This window comes from Cnephaeus nilssonii (genome assembly GCF_951640355.1).
Source record: "Cnephaeus nilssonii genome assembly, chromosome: Y".
Taxonomy (NCBI): Eukaryota; Metazoa; Chordata; class Mammalia; order Chiroptera; family Vespertilionidae; genus Cnephaeus; species Cnephaeus nilssonii.
Window position 1 is genome coordinate 8,671,515 of NC_137096.1, and position 20,542 is coordinate 8,692,056.

Below are 20,542 nucleotides of genomic sequence, written 5' to 3' on the forward strand. Positions count from 1 at the left end.
ACCAGGAATCCCACTTCAAGGAATATATCCTAAGAAAATAGAAACACCAATCAGAAAGGATATATGCACCCCTATGTTCATAGCAGCATAATTTACAATAGCTAAGATTTGGCAACAGCCTAGGTGCCCGTCAACAGATGACTGGATGAGAAAATTATGGTACATCAATACAATGGAATACTATGCAGACACAAAATAGAAGGAATTCTTACCATTTGCAGCAACCTAGATGAAACTGGAGAAAGTTATGCTAAGTGAAATACGCTGGTCAATGAAAGAAAAATACCACATGATCTCACTCATTTGTGGATAATAAAGAACATTATAAACTGATGAACAAAAAGATAGATACAGAGGCAGAAAAGTATCAAATAGACTGTCAAATTACAGTGGGAAGGTTAGGGACAGGTGGGGAGATAAGAGATCAATCGAAGGATTTGTATGCATGAATATAAGCACTAGCAATGGGCGCAAAACCTGGGGGAGGGGGGGTGAGGGCATGCATGGGAGTGGGGTGTGGGGGGCAAAATCAAAATATGTACACATATAATACCTTAATAAAAAAATGGAAAAAAAAGAGTAAATCATTTCTCAATGTGAGCACAGAGGGAAGAAAGAAGTTGGTACAATGTGAGAAAATACCATGTAAAGAGCAGAAAGAACACTCTACATCAATCTAAGAAATCACTAAGAAATTACAAAATGCTGCAGTAAACTGTAGGAAATTCATTAAAAAAAAGTGTAAAGCATTTCTCAATGTGAGGCAATGTTGAAGAAAGGTGTTTATACAATGCATGAAAATCCCTTCAAATAGAGCAGGAAGCACATTACAGCACAGTGTTAAAAACCACCAGTAATTAATTGGAAAGCAGCAATAACTGATCGCAACTGCTTAGAAAACAGGTAAAAGTCACCCTTATGTGAGAAAAGAATGTAGAAAGAAGTTTGAAAAATGTGGGGATATGCATGAAATAGAGCAGTTAGCATACTATAACTGTGTTAGATACCACTCTGTATTCACTGAAACGCAGCAGTAAAGGATACAATATCAGTGGAAAATAAGTCTACAGCATTTCTCACTGTGAGGAAAGAGGGAAGCTAAATTTCTGTACAATGTGGGAAAAATCACATAAAGACAGCTGTAACCACAATAGAGCCTATTCTTAGAAGCCCTAGGAATTCACTGAAAATCAGCAGTGACATACACCGAATAGAGAGAAGACAAGTGAAAATCACTTTGGAACATGAGGAAATTGTCTAAAAAGGTGTTTGTACAATGTGGTGATATCCATGAAAGAGAGCAGGAAGCAGAGTATAGCAGTGTTAGAAAACTCTGGGTACTCACGGAAAAGGAACAGTAAACTATAGAAAAGAGCTGGAAAACAAGAGTAAATGATTTCTCAATGTGAGCACACAGGGAAGAAAGAAGTTGATACAGTGTGGTAAAATCTCGTGTAAAGAGCAGAAAACACACTATACCCAATATAAGAAATCACTGAGAATTTAAGAAACGCTGCAGTAAACTGCAGGAAATATTTGGAAAAGAATTGTAAAGCATTTCTCAATGTGAGGAGTGTTGAAGAAAGGTGTTTGTACAATGTGGGAAAATCACATAAAGAAAGATGTAACCACACTAGAGCACAGTCTTAGAAGCCCTAGGACTTCACTGAAAATCATCAGTGAGGAACACCAAATAAAGAGAAGACAAGTGAAAGTCACTTAGGAATGTGAGGAAAGAGTCTAGAAAGGTGTTTGTACAATGCTCTCTTTTATTGATTCATTTTAATGAATCTTTTATGAATCAATAAAAGAGAGAATTATGCACAACATAGTACAATATTAGAAACCAATGAGAATTCACTAAAAAGCAGCAGTAATCGACAAAATAGCTAGAAAACAAGTGAAAAATCACTTCGGAATTTGAGGAGAGTGTAGAACGCTGTTTGAGCACTAGAAGATATGTGCTGAAGAGCAATACATAAGTTAGAGCACACTTTTGAAAGCACTTTAAAATCAGTGAACAGCAGCTGTAATCTCTACAATACAGACAGAAAACAGGTGGAAATCACTTATGAACTTGAGGAAAGACTGTACAAAAGTGTTTGACAATGTGGGTATTTCAGTGCTAAAGAGCAGAAATGCACCATAGCACAGTGTTACAAACCACTAGTAACTGAATGAAAAACACCAGTAACTTATACAAAATGCTTAAGAAAAGTGAAAATCACATCGCTCTGTGAGGATAGAAATAAGAAAGGTGTTTGTAAAATGAGGTGATATCCATGAAAAAGAGCAGGATGCAACGTATAGCAGTGTTGGAAACCTCTGGGTACCCACTGAAAAGCAACAATAGACTATATAAAAGGGTTGGAAAACAAGAGTAAATCATTTCCCATTGAGAGCACAGAGGGAAGAAAGAAGATGGTACAATTTGGGAAAATCCCAGGTAAAGAGCAGAAAGCACAATATACCACAAACAAAGAAATCACTGGAAAATTATAGAAAAGCAGCAGTAAAAAGGAAATACTTCGAAGAGAAGAGTAAATCATTTCTCAATGTGTGGAAATCGTGTAGAAAAAAACATTCTATGTCCCATGGGGATAGAATGTTTTTACAATGTGTGGCAATCCCTTAAGTAGAGCAGTAAGCACACTATATGAAGCACAGTGTTAAAAACCCGATGTAATTCACTGAAAAGGAGCAGTAACTGATGCAAATGGTTTCAAAACAAGTAAAACTCACTTCTCTATGTGAGGAAAAAACATTAAAAGGAGTCTGTGAAATGCGGTGATGTACATGAAATAGAGCAGTAAGGTTTGTCAAACTAATCGAGAAAACCACTGTGAATTCACTTAAACTCATCAGTAAGTGATACAAAATTGTTGGAAATACATGTACCTCATTTCACACTGTGAGGAAAGAGTGAAAAAGAGTTTTTGTACAATACGAGAAAATCGCTTAAAGACAGCTGTAACCACACTGGAACACAATGTTTGAAGCACTAGGAATTCGATGAAAATCAGCACTGATGTACACCAAATAGAGAGAAGACAAGTGAAAGTCACTTTGAATGAGAGGAAAGAGTCCAGAAAGTTGAATATAAAAGTCCGTGAAATAATGAAAAAGAGGAATATGCACAATATAGCACAGTGCTAGAAACCAATGAGAATTCACTGAAAAGCAGCAGTAAACGACAAAATAGTTATAAACAAGTGAGAATCTCTTTTGAAAATGAGAAAAAACTCCAGAACAGTTTTTGAGCATGAGAAGAAATCAGTGCTGAAGAGCAATACACACATTAGAGAACACTTTTGAAAGTATTTTGAAATCAGTGAACAGCACCTGTAATCTCTACAAGAAATCACCGAGAATCATGAAAAGCTGCAGTAAACTGTAGGAAATACTTAGAAAACAAGTGAATATCATTGATAGCAATGGTTAGAAAACAAAACTAAATTCTCTATATGAGGAAAAAATATAGAAAGGAGTTTGTAAAATGGGGGGATGTCCAAGAGATAGAACATAGCATACCATAACTGTGATAGAAACCACTCTGTATTGACAAACATAGAAGTAAATGATACTAAATGTTTGGAAGACAAACGTACACCTTCCTCACCTTTAGGAAAGTGTGAATAAAGGTATTTGTACAATGCGGGAGAATCAAGTGAATCTGTAAACACACTAGAGCATAGTGTTAGAAGCCCTAGGAATTCTCTAAAAATCAGCAGTGACATATACCTAATAGCGAGAAGACAAGTGAAAGTCACTTAAGAATGTGAGGAAAGAGTCTAGAAAGGTGTTTGTACAAGGTGATTGAATCAAAGAAAAAGAGCAATACGTACACCATGGCACAGAGAAACCAATGAGAATTCACTGAAAAGCAGCAGTAAATGACAAAACGGTTTGAACACAATTGAAAAGCGTTTGGAATGTGAGGAAAGAGTGCAGAACTGTGAGCACAAGGAGAAATCAGTGATGAAGAGCAATACACACATTAGAGAACACTTTTGAAAGCACTGTGAAATCAGTGAACAACAGCTGTAATCTCTACAATTCAGATGGAAACAGGTGGAATTCACTTATGAACATGAGGAAAAACTGCACAAAACTTTTAAAAATGTAGGCATCTGAGCGCTAAGGGATAGAAGAACAACATAGCACAGTGTTACAAACCACTAGTAACTGAATGAAAAACACCAGTAACTTATACAAAATGCTTCAGAAAACGAATAAAAATCACATGGTCCTGTGGGGATAGAATGTAGAAAGGTGTTTGTAAAATGTGGTGATATCCATGGAAGAGAGCAGGAAGCAGGGTATAGAAGTGTTAGAAAGCCCTGAGTACTCCCTAAAAAGCAACAGTAAACAATACAAAAGCATTGGAAAACAAGTGTAATCATTTCTCAGTGTGAGCACAGAGGGAAGATAGAATTTAGTCCAATGCGGGAAAATCCCATGTAAAGAGCGGAAAGCACACTGTAGGACAGTGATAAAAAATACCAGTAATAAATAGGAAATCAGCAGTAACTGATACCAAAGGAGAAAAAGCAAATCTCACTTCTCTTTGTGAGGAAAGAATGTAGAAAGGAGTTTGTAAAAGGAGATGATATTTATGAAATCAACCAGTAAGCATAAGATAACTGTGTTGGATATCATTGTGAATTCTCTAAAACACAGCAGTAAACCATCCTATCTATAAAACAGTAATATGCAAATCATCACTCCGCTACACTCACAAGCCATGCCCACCAGCCACGCCCACTGGCCAATCAGAAAGGGAATATGCAAATACACCTAACCAAGATGGCTGCAGCCTTGGAGAGCAGTTGTTGGAACTGGGATATTGGAGCCAAAGATCAGAGGGGAATATCAGAGCCAGCAGGGGTCCCCCACAGGTGATCAGAGCCAGCTGGGGTCCCTGTCCAGGGCCCGAGCCTCAGCCAGAGGCTTGTGGCATTGGCTGGGGGTGGAGCTGGGCCACTGGAACCAGCTGGGGTCCCCTGCGGTGATTGGAGCCAGCTGGGGGTCCCTGACCAGGGCCCAAGCCTCAAACAGAAGCTTGAGGCCTTGGCCTTGGATGGAGCGGGGGATAGAGCCATCTGGGGGTCCCTGCCCAGGGGCCGAGCCTCAAACAGAGGCTTGCGGCATTGGATGGGGGCGGAGCAGGGAGATCAGAGCCAGCTGGGGGTCCTGCCCAGAGCCCAAGCCTTGGCCAGAGGCTTGCAGCCTTGGCCGTTGGGGCGGAGCCTGGTGATGGGAGCCTGGTGATCAGAGCCAGCTGGGGTCCCCTGAGGGGGTTCGGAGCCAGCTGGGGGTCCCTGCCCAGAGCCCAAGCCTCTGCCACAGGCTTTAGGCCTTGGCTGGGGGTGGAGCCCACGAGCGGAGCCAGCTGGGGGTCCCTTGCAGGTGATCCGAGCCAGCTGGGGGTCCCTGCCCAGAGCCCAAGCCTCTGTCAGAGGCTTGCGGCCTTGGCCGCTGGGGCGGAGCCTGGCAATCAGAGCAAGCTGGGGTCCCCTGTGGGCGATCGGAGCCAGTTGGGGGTCCCTGCCCAGAGCCCAAGCCTAGAGGATTGCAGCCTTGGCCGTGGGTGGAGTCGGGCGATAGAGCCAGCTGTGGGTGTCTGTGGGCAATTGGAACCAGCTGGGGGTCCCTGCCCAGGGCCCGAGCCTCAAACAGAGGCTTGCGGCCTAGGCTAGGGGTAGAGCAGGGCGATCAGAGCCAACTGGGGGTCCCTGCCCAGGGCTGGAGGCTTTAGGCCTTGGCAGGGGTGGAGCCGGAGATCACAGGAGATAGGTGTGAACTACAGAGGAAATACCTTTTCTGACCACTCATTGGCTAAGCTCCCTGTATGCCACTGGTAATATTCTTAGTAACTTGGGTATAAGAATCCAAAAAAGTGATCTAGGGCTTTTCCACCACACTCCTGGAGAAAAAAATGAAGGTCCACTGCTGGAGGGCTAAGAAATGTCATAACCAGCCCTACACGGTTTGGCTCAGTGGATAATGTCTAGGTTTGCCAACCGCAGAGTCCAGGTTAGATTCTGATCAAGGGCATGTACCTAAGTTGTAGGCTCCTCCCTGGCTGGGGCCCAGGTCAGGGCTCAGGAAGGAGGCAAGCAATCTAAGTATTCCTCTCACTTTGATGTTTCTCTCTGTCTTTCCCTTTCTCTTTCACATTCTCTAAAAGTCAATGGAAACATATACTCAGGTGAGGATAAAAAAAAAAAAAAAAAAGAAATGTCATCCTATCTAATAAAAGAGTACTATGCAGATTGATCATCACTGCAACACACAATATAGCTGCCCCCATGTGGTCAAAGATCCTGCCCCCATGTGGACACAAGATGGCCACCACAAGATGGCCAGCAGGAGAGGGTAGTTGGGAGGCACCCGGCCTGCAAGGGAGGGCAGTTGAGAAGGACCAGGCCTGCAAGGGAGGGCAGTTGGAGGTGATCAACCCTGCTGGAGAGGGCAGTTAGGGGTGAACAGGCCCACAGAGGAGGGAAGTTGGGGGCAAACAGGCTGGCAGCGGAGTGGTTAGGGGGTAATCAGGCTAGCAGGCAGAAGCGGTTAGGGACAATCAGGAAGGCAGGCAGGCAAGCAGTTGGGAGCCAGCAGTCCTGGATTGTGAGAGGGATGTCCCATATTGGAGAGGGTACAGGCTGGGCTGAGGGCCAACCCCCCTCCGTGCATGAATTTCGTTCACTGGGCCTCTAGTTTGATAATAACAACAAAAAGTTGTTAACTTTAAAGGCATACTATATTTATGCAAGGTAATGTCCTATTTTTAGAGACTAGTTTTGAAGTGTATAAGGATGAAGAAATGTGATGTCTGCGGTTTGCTTCAGAAATGTTCCAAGAAAGGGAAATATATGAAAAGAAGGGAAAAAAGGAGAGAGAAAATGAATATGGCAGAATCATGATAATGGCTGAGTCTGGTAATGAAAGGGGGATTCCTTCCACTATTCTGCTTTTGCCAAAAGTGGAAATTTCATGTACAGGTGGAGAGGTGTTAGGGCCATGACAAAGAAAGTCAGGTTTGTTGTTTCTAGTGGGAGTTTGAGAGTGAGCTTTGAGAATCCCAGCAATTCTCATTTTCACACAGTAGGCTTATAACATCGATTATCTATAATAACTAGAGGCCCGGTGCACAAAATTCGTGCACGGGGGTTCCTCAGCCCAACCTGCACCCTCTACAATCCAGGATCTCTCAGGGGATGTCCTACTGATGGCTTAGGCCCACTCCCCATGGTTCTCTGCTCTCTGCAGGCCAGGAGGTGAAGCCATGGAGATGAAGCCTCCATGCCCTGCTCTCCACTCTCTGCCTGCCTCCGCCATGCACCATGTGAAGGAAGCCCCAATGCCCTGCTGTCTGGGCTCTGTCTGCCATGTCTGGGGACTTCCCCACCACTGCAGCACTAAGGAATCTCCCAAGCCCTGCTGTCTGTGTTGTGTTCTGGGCCTGGGGGTGTTCCCGCTGCCTCTGCTCTAAGTAAGCCCCCAAGCCCTGCTGTCTGGGCTCTGTCTGCCATGTCTGGAAACTTCACCGCCACTGCCACCCTAAGGAAGCCCCCAAGCCTGCTGTCCTGGCTCTGTCTGCTGGGCCTGAGGGTGCTCCTTCGCAGCCGCGCTAAGGAAGCCCCCAAGCCCTGCTGTCTGGGCTCTGTTTGCTGGGCCTGGGACTTCCTTAGCACAGAGTCAGTGGGAACACCCCCAGGACCAGCAGACAGAGCCCAGTCAGCAGGGCCTTGGGGCATCCTTAGCACAGAGGCAGTGGGAACACCACCAGGACCAGAAGACAGAGCCAGGACAGCAGGGCTTAGGGGCTTCCTTAGTGCAGCGGCAGCGGGGAAGAACCAGGCCAGTCAAACAGAGCCAGGACAGCAGGGCATGGAGGCTTTGTTCCCAGGGTGATGGTGGGGGAAGCCCCAGGCCCAGCAGACAGAGCCAGGACAGCAGGGCATGGAGGCTTTGTTCCCAGTGTTATGGTGGGGGAAGCCCCAGGCCCAGCAGACAGAGCCAGGACAGCAGGGCATGGAGGCTTTGTTCCCAGGGTGATGGCGGGAGAAGCCCCAGGCCCAGCAGACAGAGCCAGGACAGCAGGGCATGGAGGCTTCCTTCAGTAGCAGCAGGGAAGCCCTGATGTCCAGCTCTGTTTGCTGGGTCTGGGGCTTCCCTGCTGCTGCCGAAGCCTCCATGCCCTGCTGTCTGGGCTCTGACTGCCTGGCCTGTGGGTGCTCCTGTCGCCGCTGCGCTAAGGAAGTCCCCAAGCCCTGCTGTCCTGGCTCTGTTAGCCGGGCCTGGGTCTTCCCCGCTGCCGCCATGCTAAGGAAGCCTCCATGCCCTGCTGTCAGGCTCTGTTTGCTGTGCCTGGGGCTTCCCCGCTGGCGTGGAAGCCTCCATGCCCTGCTTTCTGGGCTCTGTTTGCAGGGCCTGGGCCTTCCCCGCTGCCACTGTGCTAAGGAAGCCTCCATTCCCTGCTATCCAGGCTGTGACTGCCGTGTCTGGGGGCGGATAAAAAACCTCCAGAGGTAGATCCAGCCTCGCTGCTCCTGCGGACAGGCTGGACACTCCAGCAGCTGAGCTGAGGGGACTGGGCGCCGCCATCTTGTGGCTATGGGGGCCGCCATTTTGTCGCAGAGGGACGATTAATTTTCATATTACTGTATTATTAGATAGGATATTAGAAAAATGTGTAAATTGACCGTACCTCTGCGAAACCCACAGGCAATCAGGGGTGAATATGCAAATTCACCCAACGAAGATGGCATGTCTGTGGGCAGAGGGCACACACACAGGCAACAAGCAGCTGTGAGCAGCGCAGGACGCCCGTTGCGTGATTGTTGTGACACAGTGTATTTTCCAGTTCCCCAGGATCTCCGGACTTAAACATGCAGACCCAGAACAGCCGGGGTCGAGCTAAGATGCCAAGCGGCCGAGGTACCAGAGACCACTGCATTGTCTGGTCGTGTCAGCCCTGCCTGGGGGTGGCTGGCATTCACAGTCCTTTGGTTTTTGTAGCCCATGGACGAGAAGTGGAAACCAAGAGCGTGGGGAGCACCAGGGATTCTGGGAATCATAGTTCTGATGGCAGATGCATTGTGGGATCTCCAAAACACTAGAGCAAAGTGAGCCTAGAGCAAGTTACTGTTGAGGATAGGGGATGGAGGGAAATCAAAGGTGAGAGACGTAAGTAAAGTCACAGTGTTGAGGAAATATTAAAGGAAAAATATCCTGCCATTGATAGGAAATCTCCACCAAAGGATCAAAGAAAAAAAAAAAAAAAAGACCTATATTAAGCTGTGAATACCAAACCAAACTGGGTTGGAGTCTCAGACAATCCCCTCATATGATTGCAAAGACAGATGGAAACTCTGGGATTGAGGAATAATGTATGCTACAACCATACAATGGAGCTCCATACCAAGTCGCACTTGGTGTGATGTTTGTTGTCTGGCCCTTCTCACCTCACATAATGTTTTCAAGATTCATCTGTATTGTAGCTCCTGGGAGGAGATCATTCCTTTCAACGGCAGAGCCGTCTTCCATTGTATGGATGTACGACAGTTTGTTTATCCCTTCGTCAGTTTGTGGACATTTAGATTAATTTAAATTTTGGCTCTTACAAATTCCATTGCTGTGAACATTTGAGCCTAAAATGTGCATGGTGTATGTTCTCATTTCTGGAGTGTAGATAGATAGGAGTGAGACCCGTGCATGGGTCATGCTGTAACTGTATGTGTTTAACTTTGAACCAAGTACTAAGCTGTCTCCCCAAGCGGCTGCACTTTTGCAGTGAATGTAGGAACTGCCTGTGGAGAGTTCTTTACATTCTCACCAGCTATATATTCAGGTTCTAATTTCTCTGCACCTTCTCCAACTTTTAACAGTTTTTGATTACACAATGGAATACTAGGCACCTATCAAAAAGAAGGATCTCTTGCCCTTTGAGACAGGACGAAGGGACTTGGAAAGTATCATGCTAAGCAAAAGAAGTCAGTCAGAGAAAGACAAGTACCCCATGATCTCCTCTAATGTGGAATCTAATGAGTAAAAAAAACTGATGAATGGAGTGGATCCAGAGACATATAAGCATGGAACATAGGGAAGAGTCTTGGAAGAAAGGCAAGGGGAAGTGATTGGGTGGGAGGTATTTAACTCAGGAACTTGTTTGCATATGCAGAATGCATGAACACACACAATAGGGTCCTGAATTCCTGGGGTGTGGGACAGGATGTGCTGGAGGGGGTTGATGGGTGAAAAGGGGGACATATGTAATCTTTCAAAAATGAAGATTAAATAAACACACTGATGAACAAAATAGATCCAGAGACATGGAGTTATAGAACAGAATGCCAAATCTCCAAGGGATGGTGTGTGTGTATGTGTGTGTGTATGTGTGTGTGTATGTGTGTAGAGGGGTGTGGGTCGATGGGTTGAGATTAACCATAGAATGTATATGCATAACACATGAATATAGGCAATGGTTCAGTGAATGCCTGGGGTGGGTGTAGGTTGGAGGGAGTTAATGGGACAGGGAAAAAAGGACATCTGTAATATTGTCAACCACAAAGAGAAATTTAAAAATAAAATAAAGTAGAAAATAAAATGTAATGTGCCCAAAGGGAAGATGTCCACAATATACCAAGTGCAAGCAGCATGTTACAAACTCATACAGACAATGGGATCAGAGGGACGGTGAGTTTTAAAGCTATTAATATTGTGCAGAATCACATTCATATAGAAAAGTGCACCAAATCTAAGTGTACAGCTCAATGACCTGTCAAGGGGTAAATACACCTGTTGCCACCCCTCAGCTTAAAAGAGGTAATATCTCTGGTTTCTTGCTTGTCTTTAGTTTCCCACCTCAGCAGGAATCCCCAAACACCTTGGTGCCTTCTGCTTGTTTTTCAAGATAGGAATTGTGCCCAGGGCATTCCTGTGTAAATGGCTTCCTTTGCTCCATGACCTGAGGCTATGATTTCAGAGAGAAAGGGAGAGGGAGAAAGAGAGATAGATGCATTAATGAAGACAGAAAATTATGGATCTGCTGCCTTCTGAACATCCCCTACTGGGGATCAAGCCCTCAAGCCGGGCATGTGCCCTGAGGGGGATTTGAACCATGACCTCCTGGTTCATAGGTTGATGCTCAGCCACTGAGGCACACTGACCAGGCTGATTTTTTAAATAATCTGTGGCTGTTCAAAACTTTCAGTTATTTATCATATGCATAATTTTTTGAAATAAAAACAATAAAAAAAATACTTAGGAAGCAATGGAGGATTAATTCTGGCACACAAATATCTTGCAATAGTTAGTACTAAAGTAATTCATTCTCTGTAGTACCCAGAAGACATGAGAGGAGAAGAAAATTCAGTATCATGGAAAAAGGTCATGGTGGGTTGAATTTAAAATGAAAATATGATCCCTGATTGAGGTGGCTTAGCTGGGAGGGCATTGTCCTGTGCACCAAAAAGTTGCTGGCTTGATTTATGGTCATGACACATATCTGAGGTGCCATCATGGTCCCTTTTAGGAGGCATGTAGGAAGCATCTGAAAGATGTTTCTATTCTCCCTCTCCCTTCTTCTCTCTCTAAAAATCAATTAAAATTCATAATACAAAATTAAAAATAAATAAAATGAGGAAAAGAAAATTATAAGTATGTAGCAGGATCTTATTTTTGCCCATTCTGAAATACACTGGGAAGATAAAACAAGATGGCATCTGCTGGGATTACCAGGGATATTTCTACATTTTAAGTTGGAGATAAATGGGGGCATGTAGAGCAATACAAGAATAGAAATGAACAAAGGGTGAACAGGAGTGAGCATCGAAGCCAGTGCATGGAGAGCTTTGAGGGATTCGGGCTTTATTCTGAGAGGCTCCCAGTGGGAGGGACAGGATGAGAGAACTCCCAGGCTGATACCAGAAATTCCTTCTCATGGCCAGATATTCATGGAAGATGCCTTATTTATAAAGATCATTTTTTCGGGCCAGATAACCCTGAACAACTTATGTGGAAGGAACACTTGAAATGGCATTGTGGGCCTGGTTGGTATGTCTCAGTTGTTGATAGTCAACCTCTGAACCAGGAGGTCAAGGTTCAATTCCTGTTCAGTTGGATACTCTATTCTCAGTAGGAGTGGTGCAGTAGGCAGCCAATGAGTGTTTTTCATCATTGATGTTTCTTCTCCCTCACCCTGTCCCTTCCTATCTCCCTCTGAAATCAATAAAAACATGTTTTTAAACTAGACAAGTCTTACATAATGAATAAAAAATTAAAGGTGGCCTACATTCACCTCTCTGCAGGACTGCTGATGACTCTTAACCTGTTCACAGAGCAAATAAATGGATTACAAAGACACCCGCCACCCCATGAAATCTCAGGGCTCTCTTAACTAGGGTAAAAAATAAAGCACAATGGTTACCCAGCCAATACATAAGGCAGGAGGAGGACATCTCAGAGGTACAAATGGTAGCAACTGCCAGGCTATAACAGAAATGAGGAAACCAAACATTCTTATGTTTCCATGGCTCCCAGGGCTGGCCTGCAGGCCTATGACAATAGGCTCCTTAAAGGTCCAGAGTCACTGAACAGGTCTTCAAGAGTTGAAGTCTTTCTACTGTAGAAATGTTCTTTTTAAGGTCTTAGACCAAATACTTACTCTAATTCATCTGAGTGTTAAGTAGAAAAACTGGAAGAGAAAGCACGGTGATGGGGATCAAGTCTCATGATAGGGAGCTAGTGCAGGCCAGGGGGAGGCCTCCCTGAACAGTCCTTGGACCAGGACCTTGGGGCAAAACTTACTTGTGCCGTGGCTGTCACCGGACTCTGCTTTCAGTTGGACCTTACTGTCTCCCTGGAAGAGTTCCTGCTAGGAACTCACAAGGAACATATCATCTGGGAATGGAGGTGGGTAGGGAGGAGAAGATAGGGCCAAAGGGGCTGGCAAACAGGGAGAACAAGGAATCGAAAGGGCAAAGTGACTCCTGAGTCAGGAAACACTCAGCTCACGGGGCCGGCACTGTGACAGGCACCTGCTGGTTTTCTGAAGCCCAGGTGCTGCCGCTGCTGGGTCTTCCTTCTTGAGTACTCTCACAGGGACCCCTCCCTGCCTGGCACCCCCAGCAGAGGCCAGGCACTGTCCCACGCTGGCCCCAAGCCCAAAGGCCACATGGCAGCCTCTTGCTCCTGGGTACTTTGTGAGGATCCCAGGGAGGAGAAAGAATGAGAGAAATGCCACCTCCCTCAGGCGCCCTCGCTGTGTGCTGTGCTGATGGGAAAGGTGCAGGACACAATCTCTTGCCTTATTCCTGTGAAAAAAGAATAAGTGAGAACCTTAAACAGTCATTCCCAAAGAGCCCTTGACAAGGGCTTGGAACTGAAAAGGGCCTTTTCAATTGTCGTGAGTCCTTGGAACTATTTCCTAGAGCATCCTGATAATACTTCACCCCCATAAACTGCTCATGTTGGATTTGCAAAGCTATGCAAGTGGGATTTTCACACTTCTGAGAATTTGGGGTACACTTGGTTGTCGGGGGGAAGCTGGTTAGAGAGGGTTAACAGCCCACTCGGCAGCATCAGGATGGCAGCCAGAACCGCCACAGGGATGATGCTGCCCATCTCCTGCTGGTCGGGCCTGAAGGGGATGTGGAAGGATGTCCGGAAGCATATGCCCTCTTCATTCATCACAGAGTGGTAGTTCCAGATCACAGCCATGAAGATAAATGTGCCAGCTATGATGCTCAGGACACTGGAAGCCAAGAAGAGATTGCAGGTGTTCTCCTTCTGAAGATGAGACACGCACACTCTCTGCAGGCCCATGACCTTGAGCACTTTACCCTGGAGATTGAGGAGGCTGGCGGCCAGCAGCATGTGCTGAGAGATGCGGATATTGAGCAGTAGGTAGGTGTCACTGTAGGGGTAGCAGTGACATGCTATGGCTCTGCTCTGGAGGCTGTTTGACTGGTAAGAGCAGACCTTCCACATCCCTACACAGGCCAGCCCCGGGGAGGGGGCGAAGCTGTTCTCCATGTACCAAACCTGCCACTTGGCCAGTCCCATGCAAGTCACGGAGAAGATCCATCCTGTGGTGGTGACAATGAAACCCGCTACTTGGCAGTTGGCACTGTGGACTAGCATGTTCATGGCCATGTGTCCCGGGAAACTGCAAACCAATAGAGAGCGTCATGAGGGTGGGACAAACAGTCCTGTAACCGCCCCCTGGAGATGAGGAGGGCTATATTGGAGAGGGAAATTCCATATTCCAGAATGGAGATACTTGACCCCCATGCTCTATTGGGGAAGGGTCCTTGGGCAATTTTTACTGAAAGCCTTAAAGTATGCAGACTTTCACCCTGCAGGGTTCCTAAGTGGTTAGAGCATCTTCCCAACAGGCCAAAATTGCAAGTTCAATCCCTGGTCAGTGCACATAAAATAAGCAACCAATGAATGCATCGGTAAGTGGAACACCAAGTGAATGTTCCTTCCTCCCTGCCTCCCTCTTTCCCTCCCACCTTCTTTCCCTATCCCCTTCCTCCCTCCCTTCCTCCCTCTCTCTCTGCCTCCTTCCTCCTTTCTTTTCCTCTCTCCCTTCACCGCTCTCTGTCTCAAAATTCAGCAAAAATATGTTCAAACTTTCAAACAGGCAGTTCCACTATGGACATTTTTTTGAAAGACCCAATTAAGATTGGTTACAAATACTTTAAGATAGAGATGGGCATCACAGTGCTATGTTACATTAAACAATGGGAAACCATGGCAAACCCAACAGTAGGGTTTGGTGAAATAATGTATGCTACATCCATACAATGGAGCTCCATACCAACCTTACAAGTGCAGCCAAGTTGCACTTGGTGTGACGTTTGGTGTCTGCCCTTCTTACTTTGCATAATGTTTTCAAGGTTCATCTGTATTGTAGCTCCTGGAAGCAGACCATTCCTTTCAATGGCAGAGCCATCTTCCATTGTATGGATATACCACATTTTGTTTATCCCTTCATCAGTTTGGGAACATTTAGATCCATTTTAAGTTTTGGCTCTTACACCTTCCATCTCTGAGAACATTTGTGTCTAAACCTTTGCATGGTGTATGTTCTCATTTCTGGAGTGTTAAGTAGGAGTGAGACCTGTGCGTGGGTCATGCTGTAACTGTATGTGTGTTTAAGTTTGAACAAAGTACTAAGCTGTCTCCACAATCTTGTCTGTTCTCCATCAACTAACCTCCCCTGCTGGTCCAGTCACCCCTAACTGCGCTTCCCTCCAATCCTTATTGCCCCCAACTGCCCTCCCCTGGCTGCCTGGTCTCCCCGTGATTACCAAACATGCAGGAATGGGTCCTACCAACTGCACTCCCCTGCTGGTCTGGTCCCCCCCAACTCCCTTGCCCTGCAGGCATCGTCCCCCGCAATGACCCTCTGCTGCAGTCCTGGGTTTCCCCATCTGCCCTCCGTGACTGGCCTGATACCCCGCAACTGCCCTCCCTGGCTGGCCTTGAATTCCCAACCACCCTCCCCTGGAGGCCTGTGTCCCCCACGAACTGTCCTCCACTGCCGGCAAGTCTCCTTCAACTGCCCTCCCCTGCAGGCCTGGTCTACCCCAAATGCCCTCTTTTGCTAGCCCAGTCAACCCTAAGTACCCTCCCTTGCCAGCAATGTCACCCTCAGCTACTCTCCCTGCTGGACTGATGGCCACTAACTGCCCTCCCCTGCAGGCCTGGGTTTCCCCAACTGCCCTCCACTGCTGGCAGGTCTGCTTCAACTGCCCTCCCCTGCAGGCCTGGTCCCCCCAACTCCCCTCCACTGGAGGCCTGGTCCCCCCCAACACCCCTCCCCTGCAGGGTTGGTCCTCCCCAACTGCCCAATACTTCTTGCCTGATCTCCCCCAACTGATATCCCCTGCTGGTCCAGTCACCCCTAACTGCCATCCCCTGATAGCATTGTAGCCGCCCCCTGCAGGCCTCGTCCCCTTCAACTGCTCTCCCCTGCAGGCATTGTCCCTCCCAACTGCCCTCCCCTATATCCCTATCCCCCCTCAACAGCCTTCCCCTGCCAGCCCAATTGTCCCTAACTGCTCTCCCTGCAGGCCTAGTTGCCCCTAACTGCTTTCACCTGCCAGCCCAGTCACCCCTAATTGCCCTCCCCTGTAAGGCTGATTGCCCCTAACTGCTCTCTCATGCTGGTCTGGTCTCCCCCAACTGCCCTCCCCTGCAGGCTTGGTCCCCCACAACTGCCCTCCCCTGGAGGCCTTATCCCCCTCAACTCCCCTCCCTTGCAGGCCTGATCGCCCAAAACTACCCTCCCCTTCAGGCATGGTCCCATCAACTGCCCTCCCCTGCTGGCCTGGTACCCCACAACTGCCCTCCCCTGCAGGCTTACGTGTCCCCCAACTGCCCTCCACTACCAGCCTGGTCTCCCCCAACTGACCTCCCCTGCTGGCCCAGTCACTCCTAACTACCCTCACTTGCCAGCATGGTTGCCTCCAACTGCCTTCCCCTGCAGGCCTACTCACCCCAAATGCCCTCCCCTACCAGCCTGATTGCCCCTAACTGCCCTTCCCTGAAGACCTGTTCACCCCCAACTACCCTGCCTTTAGAATCCGCATGTGATGACATGCGGCAGCCATATTGTGACAACGTGGGTGTGGACATTTTGTGATGATGTGACAGTGACCATCTTGTGACAAAAGAGTTTGACAATGTTGTCACGACATGGGGTGGCCATCTTATGATGACGTCTGGTGCCCATAATATGAGGATGTGGGAGTGGCCATCCTGTGGCAGCCATCTTGTGACAACATAGATGTGGCCATGTTGTGATGATGTGGGGCAGCCATCTTGTGACAACATTAGGGTGGCCATCTTGTGATGATGTGGTGGCGGCCATCTTGTGGCATCCACCTTGTGATGACATGTGGTGGTCACATTGTGGTGAAGTGTGGCTGGCTATTTTGTCGTGGCCATCATGTGATGACATGGGGGCAGCCATTGGGTGATAATGTGAGGGTGGCCATCTGGTGATGCAAGGGTGTGAGGGTCAACTTGCATATTACCTTTCTATTATATAGGATTAGTTTCAGGTTTTATATTAGTTACAGTGTTACAGAGGACCGGAATAATCAAACAATGCAGGAAAGTTTGGAGTTACACTTTATTCACTGTGGTGGGCTTAGAGAAAATGAATTCAAATTCTAAGCAAAGCTACAAGCAGAACTTCCCTTTTTATTAAGGAACCAGCCCTCTGTGCAATTAGTGGTTATCTCACTGCTGTCTTTGAAAACAAGCACAGTTCTAAAAATTATGGGCATAACTAGTCTTGACCTACAAGGTCAGACAGCTAAATTTATAGGCATATCTAGTCTCTGGCCTACAAGGTCAGACAGCTAAGTTTATTGTCCTCATTATTCAAGCAGGCTAAAGCAGGCTAGAAAGCAAAGTTATTTTTTTAGAATAAGAGGCCGTCTAAGAAAAACAAGCAGAAAATTCCAAACAGCAGTTTTTACAAAATAGGGTTTTGGCTTCTCAACAGAATAGTGGTCAGACAATCATATTCTTTACACTGTGTTCTCTGATATTTCCAGTACCCACCTGGAATCATACCATCATTACAACACTATTGACTATACTCCCAATTTAAGTGACCATAGGCCTAGAGGTCACTTGTATTGTTCACCCTTCCTTTTCTTTCTCACTTCTTCCCTCACTTACTTTATATAGAATTTCAAATGTCCCTGAAAGCTCAGTGAAGGCCCTGGGACATGCTTAATCCTTTTTACAGACCAGGAAATTGAGGCCAATTCCAGTTGCCTGTGCAAATGGACTCAGGATGCAGGGAGCCCTCACAACTGCACTCTCCACCTTTCCTAAGGGACAGCCATGAGGCAAACAGAACTCACATCCCCAGAAGGCTTCTGAGCCTTGTTCTCAAGCACCTCTTCATCGTGGATGCTCCACATTCTTTCCTCTACCTGCCCCCGCTCCCATTCTTTATGGCCCACACTTCTGTAGAGCAGGTGGTAGACTTTGCACTCTCTATGCAGGCACATGGGAACTGGGGGCAGGAATAGGCTTGCTTTTGTGCCAACGCAGGAGCAGGGGTCACAGCCTCTCAAGTGTGCAGGCCACAGTCATGCCAATTAGCATTAGGAGCTTTGCCGAACCACCACATTGGGGTACCCAGCAATGAGGTGCCCTCTGCTGAGGTGGCGCCTCCCCTCAAACCCCACCTCATGGCTGAGGGCCTGCGCACCTCCGCCCCAGCATCCTTCCATATCAGCATTTCACACCGGACCAACCTGAGTCATGGGGCCACTGCAGAACCTCACTCTCCGCTGGCAAGACAGATCCCCACCTGCCCACCCCTGCCCCTGCACAAGGCCCCTGCAGTGCACCTAGCCGTGGCACAGCTCTGTGCCCCTTGGGCTACCTGCCTCCTGGCCAGCAGCTTCGCCAATGCTGCAGCGCTCGTCCTGGAGTCGATCCTCAGGCAGAGGTTTGTCTGCTTGCCTGCGGACCCCTCGGCTGTGGCTCTGAGCTGGATGCTTTGCTGAAGCTACATCTTCCTTCAGGCAATCTCCTCAGACTCCCTGTAGCTTGGCTCCAGCAGCCCCACCCCTCCGTGGCTCCCTGTAGTCAGCACCTCACTCAGCTCTCCCAGGCTGCCCACCTGTCAGGATGCTGATGGGGCAACCTTCTGAGGGCAGTGGGGTCCTGGGGCAGGGAGTGGGGAGAGCAGCTCCAATAAAGTTTAGTAAACCACTGGTCAGCATTGGGATTGGGCTGCAGGCCCCAGGCTAGTCTGCCTGGGTGGAACAAAATCCCGCTTAGACCTGGAGTGCCACCCTGGGGCCCCACAACCCTGCCCACCCTGTGAAAGGTCATGATGTGACGGCGTCCCGGACAAATCTGTGTATCCCTCCATTATACATATATATATATACTGATGTGAACTCCATAATACAGGCATTTAAAACTTATCAGCATTCCTGGTTTAGCTAAACCCACATTCTCACTAATTTTGTGTTCACCACTGCTTCTGCATCCAGTTCCTTCATTCTGTGTCCAATAACTTTCTTGTGAAAGTGTCTCTGATTGTAGGTTCTTTATCTGAAAATGTGTTCACTTTGTCCTTATTGTCTTTAAAAATATATGTTTTTATTGATTTCAGAGAAAGGAAGTGTGAGAGAGACAGAGAAACATCCCCTGACTGTGTATTGAGCCTGCAACAGGGGCATGTGCCCTGATGCTCAACCACGGAGGCAGGGCCTTTGAGTTGTGACAGTATATACAGAATATGTTTTCCTACAGATTTCAGCATGCAAGCAGTGTCAAAGAAAAAAACCTCTTGAAGAAGAGAGCAGCAGAGGGAATAGGAGCTTCAGACACAATCTGGAAAGCCAAGCTTGTTTTATTTGGAACGCCTGGATGGTTACAACACTATGAAGTGTACACAGGACATTTCTTCAGGAAAGCTCCTGCCAGCCATTGCAGAGGGCGGGCCCTCATTCAGAACTTTGGCCTTGACAGTTTGGCTTTCTCCTGCTCCATGGAACAGCTATCCATGGAGAAAATCATGAGGCTTATGAGGGAGAAGATGGAGGCAGGACACCCAGCGGCAGCATGTAGGAGATGCACTTACAGTGGACCATGTATTTGTTAACAGGTAACTTAGGTGGAGACTCTAGGGTGGTTTGGCCGGAAAGATCTGTGATAATGTTCCAGGCCACCGTTAGCGTGAGGCAGAAGTAGCTGAGGGAGAGATGAAGGGCGGCAGTGTTGTAGCAGTTGCGGAAGAAGTGTGGGAAGGGGGCGCGGATCCAGCTGGCCCAGACCGCCAGAGTGCTGAACACCAGGGACACCGGCGCCAGGAAGTTGGCCAGCAGCATCAGGTCCTGGCCATAGTATATCTCATCCGGAATGCCCCAGCTCTTGTTGAGCCTGGAGAACACGGACACCTCCAGCTTCATGCCGGACACGTTAAGGGTTTCGACATAGGAAGTTTCCCAAAGTCCAAAGTACATGACGGCGATGGTTGTGCTGTTGAACTCTCACATGTGCCAGGATAGGCTTCTGGCTATGCCCAGGCTGAAGGCCCAGGACAGATAACCCAGGAGGAAGGCCAGGCTTTTGAAGAGCAAGGGCTTCGCCCCAGGCCACCTGAAGGCGAGGCAGCAGCAAAGAGAAGAAAACAGACAACTTGAGCCATGGGTAGCAATGTTCGCCATGTCCCCTTGTTCTTATTGTCCAAGCCATATATTAAAGAGGTCTACATACATATTGGCCTTCAATTAGTGTTCTAAATATTTTATGTAAGAGCAAAAGATGCGAAGAAATCCAAGACCGTGGTGAGAGTTTTAATTTGCAAGGCATTTTTGAAACACAATTTGACAACATCTTTCAAAAGTTGGAATGTTGGTAGCTCAGTGGTTGAGCATCAACCTATGAATCAGGAGGTCATGGTTCGATTTCCCAACAGGCCACATATCCAGGTTTTGGCCTTGATCCCCAATAGGGGGCGTGCAGGATTCAGCCAACCACTGAT

At 47.3% G+C, this 20,542-nt stretch overlaps 1 pseudogene across 1 annotated transcript in view; it reads right to left on the reverse strand.

The window, feature by feature from the left end:
* Positions 1-20,021, reverse strand: part of LOC307096519 (melanoma antigen preferentially expressed in tumors-like) — a 34,339-nt pseudogene extending 14,318 nt beyond the window's left edge. The window contains exons 1-2 of the transcript in view: positions 19,640-20,021; positions 17,898-18,052 (exon numbers count right to left, since the gene is read on the reverse strand). The product of the transcript in view is annotated as a melanoma antigen preferentially expressed in tumors-like (transcript). The remainder of the gene's footprint in view (positions 1-17,897; positions 18,053-19,639) is intronic.
* Between the last annotated feature and the right edge of the window lie 521 nt (positions 20,022-20,542).